The following is a 7,033-nucleotide window of genomic DNA, read 5'->3' on the forward strand; positions in this document are numbered from 1 at the left end:
TTTACCAATCAAACTCTTCCCTTCACGCACTGCTGTTTTGTTCTCGCCTTTATGTTCTGCCTTGCCAGAAACCGGCGGATCAATGTGCTTATTGACCCAGCTATGCATTTTGCATAATGGTCAACCACTACGGACTGCATTCAGCCACAACAGGATCACGTCGCTTCCCTGCGGAGGACAAAAATCCCAACTATTTTTGGACTCTTTGCTGTCACTAAATAGGATTTAATATATTTATATGACATAGTTTTAAAGTCTGTCAACACTCTTAACAAAGCCAATTAATCAACTCACATGAACAGATTCATTGATTAGTGTCAAAGCAGCATATTTTCCCCAACTGGACTCCTCCGGTTAAACCCGACCTCCCCGTCGAGCCCCTCCCTGCTCATCAAACCAGTCTTAATTATTCAGCAGGCAGCCTGGTGTCTTTCATCTCTCTGTTAATTGCTGCGGTCGACTTCTCACTGGGACCACTGTGCCCAATGAAAGCCTCAGCTCGCACTGGATTGTATCACCAGAGGATGCATGCGGAGCGGTCGTGTGTGTGTGTGTGTGTATGAACATGAGTGTTATGGTGAAAGAGGTGGTGATGGAAAGGTCAGACCAGAATGAGAGTGATTAACGCGTCAGTGCTTACCTGCTAACAGCTATAATCAAGGATGCAGAGGAGTTAAAGATGGCAGCAGACAGGCAGCTGTTTTTGAGGGCGGAGCATTGTTAGAGACTGTGTCCAAGACTTACTTATTCTTATACACCATTCTCTGTCATTATTTAAAGTGGACTCTAAATTTGGATTAAATCAATGTTTTTTCCCAATCACTGGAAGTTTTAGAACCACATAACTCAATGTCACTTGTTTATAAAGGTCCCATATTCAGCTTTTTTCTGCTTTTAGATGCTCGTTGGTGTTTTTTCCAGGTGTCTCGTGCATGGTCAGGCACATCTATATGCAAATACACAAAGTCCACAGAAACGCGGCTTCTCCTACCTCCTCCTGTTAGCAGTAGCCGCATGTGACGCTCCTATAGCCCCCCTTGTTGAAAATGCATGGTGTCACCGACCCAAGCCCATTGGCTCGTTGTAGCAAGCACAAGCTCCCCTTGGACTGACTGTAGCATTCCCAATATGGTGAAAGGGGCGGGACATATCCAAGAACAAAGTCGAACGACAACCAATAACGAGAGCAGATCGGCCGACCAATCAGATCAGACTTGGCACACGCGGGGACCCTTTCCTTGTTTTAGTCTCTTTCTCTTTGTGGGGGATTCAGGCAGATGAGAAAGCCTGCATGGAGCGACAGTACATACATTACACCCACTACAACATTTGACGGACTGTAATAGTTTCATTGTTGGCCTAAAATCAAAAATGACAAAAGTGTAGAACTCCTGCATTCAGTGGATTGTTTTTTTGTAACCCCTGTATATTGGTATAAGATAGAACTGGCCAGGCTGCTTCATCAGGTCTGGTACATACATTAGTGACATGACAGACTGGGTTTGAGGTTCATTAGAAACAGAAACAGTGTCACTCTTACACAGTTTGGCCCTTCAGACCACTGGCAAGAGAAACGTCACAATTTCAGCTCATCGTTGTCACAGTATAGAAAGAAAACAACACGGTTGAACTTTATGATGTTGCATGTTTGCCTCGTATTATCTTTTCAAAGACATACGCTGTCGACATCAACCTTTTCTCAAGATATTTTAGTTTCAGCATATAAAGCTCAGTTTACTTTTGGCTGTAGTTTTGGTTTATTTCATATGTGGACAGACGTTTTTTGGCAAATCTGGATTGCTGTGCTGGCAACAAAAGAAGCTTTTCTAAGAAACCATATTGTCAGGAAAACAAATAGAATTAGTTTACTTTCATATTTTTTTAAGAAAGATGTGCCAAGAGCTTATTCAAATAATAACTGGCTCAGTGTAATACATTCAACAATGACAGGCATGTGCTGTACTTTTGCCAGTAAAGGACCACAGCTCACATGAAATCTCGAGATTCTGATTGAATACTGTCTGCCAGATTTTCTGCTAATAGTTATTCCACTGTTTTACTTTGGTTTGATTCAGATACGTCGATGTTTTTGACCACAGAGCAACAATCATCTACACAGACGAACAGAAAACTCGAATTCTTTCAGAATTGTAGGCCATGAGCCATAACTATCATCTGTCATATCTGAGAGAAACATCCAACAAAAACGAGCGTCAGAGGAAAAAGACTCTCAGAGAAAAAGCATAGCTGGTATTGTAGTTAGTAGATAAATTGCAGCTATCCAGACAGTCAGCTTCATAATCAGCAGACAGACATGCTGGCGCGTGAGCACGCAGAGCTGGAGGAGGAGTGATGGGGTGAAAAGTGATGGATAAAGACGGAGAGATGGTGGGGAGCCTTGGCCACAAGGATGAATGGGTTCTACCTTTGCTCCAAGATATACAGTTTGAAGGGAGACAGATAAATGAAACATGGCCGCCTGGGAGGAAGACATGCATAGAAGAAAGCAATGAAAGTGTATGAAAACTCAAAGACAGGCATCGTGGGGGAAGAAGAGAAAGAAGTGAGGGGGGAAAAATAAAGAAAGCAAAGGGAAAGTGATTTAAAAACTTACCACAGTGAATGAACATCATGACACGAATCCATCATGTTTTCCCAGACAGCCATTTTAGCCCTGAAACAGTTCATCCTGACTGCATCTTTTACAGCCGCCACACACTTCCACCTGTGCACACAAACACACACAGATACGACAACATACATCAGTGGGCTGGAAACAGCACATGATAAATTCTGAACACAATACATTTTTGTCCCAAAGATTTAACATCTAATTCAGGACTGACAGCTTCCTCCATCTCAAAGTCAGACCGCTAACATTGATCTCCACACAGCACGCACGGGCGGCCTTGGACTTCACATACACACACACACGTGTGCGCACACACAGGAAAAGACCATTCAGGTCCACACCCCTTTACTTATCATGACATCCAGCTGAATTTTTAAGAGCCGAAAAGTTATAAAATGATAAACGAAGCGGCAGTACAGGTTTTAACTTACACATCAGTTCGCTGTGTTTTCACAACACAGCCTAAAGAACTTGCTAACTGTTGTTTCCCCTGTATACATTAGGGATTCATTTCCTCTCCACTGCTGTTTTTTTTTTTTTTTTGTTCTAAAAGCCTCGAATCTGCAGCTCCCCGGGGAGTCTTCAGTTCTCCTCGGCTTTGTCGACCACTCGGAGGAGAAGCTAAATGTAATCAATGTAATGTGTGTTTGCATTGACATCTGTTGTTGCCTAAAAGTGTTTGCGGCATTGTTGACAGGTCAATAAGGGAAGCTTGCATGCACACAAACACGCATGCACAAGCGCACTGACGCAGGGTGGCCGTTGGGAGTAATAGACAGCATCTGTGTAGCGCTGCTTGAGATGTGTGTTTACTTGCAGTGCGTCCTTTGTGAAATTAGCCAGAAACATGAACGTTGACCCTGGACTCTGACAGCGGCACAGACTCCGAGTTGAAGAGGTGTGGATAAAGGGGGAACATGGATGTAGCTGTCTCTGGGTTCCTTACATACTGTACACACACAGATTGGGTTGTCACTGTGCTTTCTCAAACTGATGAACGATAGAGTCGTAGATTATAAGAGTTAGCTTGATGCCCTGCAGCCAGTTCATTTAAGAGTTCAGCAGGTATTACATGGAGGGCATTGGACTCCAAGTTTTGGGACTGGAGGAACAACAGAGTGGACGCCAGGGCAAACACTGACAACATCAACTCATTACTGAGGGGCACAGGACAGTGACAGCATGGGTGTGTGTGTTTTGGGGAGAAATGCAGTACGTAGGCTGTGGGGGGGGGGGGTTGCTGAGGGGAAATAAGAACTGTGAGCCTTCAGGAGAACTTTCCAAATTTGTATCACAAGAAAAAGTTACTACACATTAAAAAAATAGGTATCAACAATCACATCAGGGTTCAATTCATTCCCGTTATCTTTGACCTGACCTCAGTTTGCAAGGTCCAAATTTCATGAGTTTGTATCCTGGAGGGTCTTGTTGACATTATTGCAGCTTTGGGGCCTTTGTGTCAATATTTCTTTTTTACTGAAAATATCTGATTGGTGAATTTGAAATGTGAACGGCGCAGTAAACAGAGATTGCATTGCTAGCAGGGTTGCTGGTAAATTAGCAGCCCAGTTTTTTTTTGGGGGGGAAGTCAAACCAAACTGTGCTGGACTGCTGCATGTCCAAAGTCATAAAATGGTTAAGTCTAAAGCTTTTATTTTGTTCTGAATGGAAATGAAGCAGGATCGGTTTCGTTATTACTACATGTGTTTAATATGTTGAAGCAGACAAAGCATACTTATTGAAGGCAACTCAACCCAAAATGAAGCTCGTCACATTTTGAAGTTTCGGTCCTGAGAACATGCCTCACGTTTTACAATTTGAGCAAGATGAAAGAAAGAGGCTTCAAAACTATCCTTTAGAAAACCAGTGGGTGACATCACTGATATTCCACCCAGCCAGTCTGTGATTGAAAGGGGAGGTTCTCCATGTGTCTTAAATCAGCTTTAAAATCTCAGCACAGTCAAGACTTTGAGTATCAGGAAGAATATAAAGATCTCAAACCCAGCCCTCCTGAGAGGTGTGCAGCCAGCGCAGGCACGTGTGTGTGTGTGTGTGTGTGTGTGTGTGTACATGACACACAAAAACACACAACCCAGGTCTTGGGGGACCATGTCAGAACATATTAGTGACAGCACCCCACACTGAGCTCAAGCAAGGTAACACCAGCCCAATTTGTTTGCCCTAATAGCTGGTATATTATTCACTCAGTCACTCATTCACCCACACACACATACAGGCTTATCATTATACAAGCATACCCTTGAGCGGGCCTCAAGTTCATCTGCTGGGGGTGCAGAGAGAGTCTGCTTGATATTAGGAGAGAGGTCACATTGAACTGTAAACACGCTTTGTCTGCTTATTCATTTATTTACTACGCACTCCCGTCACACCACTCAGCGTGTCAGCAATAGTAAGTTTGAGGTGGTGGAGTGGTCTGAGTGGGGGCTATGCGTGTGTGTCTGCAGGTTAAAAACCCTTTAGGTGATGGATAGCTCATGCCTAACTTTGATTTTCTGATTAAAAAAAATAATGTTTACATTACAAGAGTCAACAGTTGAAAATCAGATATTTGGACATCCTGTAAAAAGAGAGTAAAAAGAGCTCGCACAAACTCACCCGAGTGTGTCCCTGTGTCGACTGTAGCATCCCTGTCCCGGTATCGACCCCCCTCCCTCCCTCCCTCCCCCCGCTGTTTAATATTCATAAAGTCTATTTCAGCAGCTTCGGTCGCTGTTGTGCTGCGACGCTCCCTCCCTTCTCGCTAAATCCATTCTCATTGATCACAATTGGCTTTCCCAAACGTGCATCGATCCCGTTCAAACTCACGCTCAAGGTCCTCTCAAAACGCTCGCCTCGCAATTCACTTACAAATGAAGCCCCCAACCCCACCTCCGGCGTTTCATTAAAGAGATTATTTTTGATCTTTTTACCGTTGTGCAATTACTGTTCTCTCTGAAACCAATAAAAGTTGATGTCTGCTATCGAGTCCAGACTATATATGAGATGTGTCACTCTGTGATATTAGTTTCACCATCAGAAGTCCGAGATGAAGCTGTTTGGGGTGGAAAGAAGATTTTTTTTATTTGCCGTCTTATTTTATCAGACTTGCATTTATCAATAGAAATGCTCTGAGCTGTTCTGACAATATGGCTGAATGTGAGTGTGGCATCACTTAGCTCTGTTTCAGCATGTTTTCGTCCTGCACTGAGGAGCCGTGTGTTTGCGTGCGGCTGCATTTTAAGTGAGACGGCACCGTTTGGTGTGTCCTGGACGTTACAACGCTGAGCTGCCTCCAGGAAGGCGTAAACTGATTCAAAGCTGGAGACTAAAATGATGAAGACTGAAGAGAGAGAGAGAGAGAGAGAGAGAGAGAGAGAGAGAGAGAGAGAGAGAGAGATCCAGACAGTAAATTAATTTCATCTGTTCATTCCGTCTCTGTCTGTTTTGGGACCCTGTGGCCACGAGTCTGCATAGTTAATCATACCATTGTGTTAATTATTGCTTCATAGCTAGCCCCAAGCAAAGGCATACACAACGTCAGATGTATGCACACACACACACTCACACACACTCTGTCTCTCTCTCTGTCTCTCTCTTATAGATGCACACATGCATGTGCTTCCGCGGCATCCTACTTGGCAATCGACCAGTCTTATATTTATTTAGTCTGGTGGAGAGAAGAAAGGTTCCCACTCCTAAACCCAGATACCACTTATGTTGTACGCATCTGAGCAAGCTGGATTCACCTTCAGTTTTAGAAACACACACACACACACACACACACGCACACACACACGGACATTGGCTGCATTATTCATTCCTCCAAATTGGGAACACCAGTTGTGTGTTCACACACAATAAACAGAGACGAATTCATCACAAATCTCCCCAGTGCAGAAAATATGAAAAATTTAATCATTCCGCTGAATAAAAATTCATAAGGAAATGTACAAAATCAATATTTTATGCTACTTACTGTACCTATTCTTTATTACAAACCTATTCAGGAACCAGCATTAAAAATTAAAGCGGGCAGCAAAGACAGGAGGGAGGAGAGGGAAGAGGAGGGAGGGAGGGAGGGAGGCTACTGCGAGGGACCTGAGAGTTCAAAAGCAATACTGTTTCATTCATGTTTAAAGGCACTTTTTTGTTTCTCTAACAGCCACTGAAGCAGTTTTGAAACAGGCAGAAAGGCTTTGATAGATTGAGCGTCGTGAGCAGCCAAAGTGCTGTCAACATAAATAGCGATAAAGAACTGCGGGAAATGTTTTTTAACTGGAGTTTTCAAGGTTGCGGCCCCGATGGCGATGGTTTTGAAGGCACCACTTGCTCGGGCTGCGGACCGACTTCTGCCTGGACAGTCGCGTGTGCTTATTCGTGCAGCAGTACTGTATGTTTGGC

At 43.7% G+C, this 7,033-nt stretch overlaps 1 long non-coding RNA gene across 14 annotated transcripts in view; it reads right to left on the bottom strand.

Annotated features, from left to right (window-relative positions):
* Positions 1-7,033, bottom strand: part of LOC306833616 — a 191,044-nt gene that overhangs the window by 85,953 nt on the left and 98,058 nt on the right. For 11 of the 14 annotated variants that reach the window (XR_013780372.1, XR_013780373.1, XR_013780374.1 and 8 more), the window contains one exon: positions 2,615-2,725. This is a non-coding gene — a long non-coding RNA (uncharacterized lncRNA). Of the gene's footprint in view, positions 1-1,063; positions 1,288-2,614; positions 2,726-5,885; positions 5,958-7,033 lie in introns of those variants that run through there. The other 3 variants (XR_013780382.1, XR_013780384.1, XR_013780385.1) reach the window with 2 other exon arrangements.

The sequence above is a fragment of the Symphodus melops genome, assembly GCF_947650265.1.
Source record: "Symphodus melops genome assembly, chromosome: 13".
NCBI classification, from domain to species: Eukaryota; Metazoa; Chordata; class Actinopteri; order Labriformes; family Labridae; genus Symphodus; species Symphodus melops.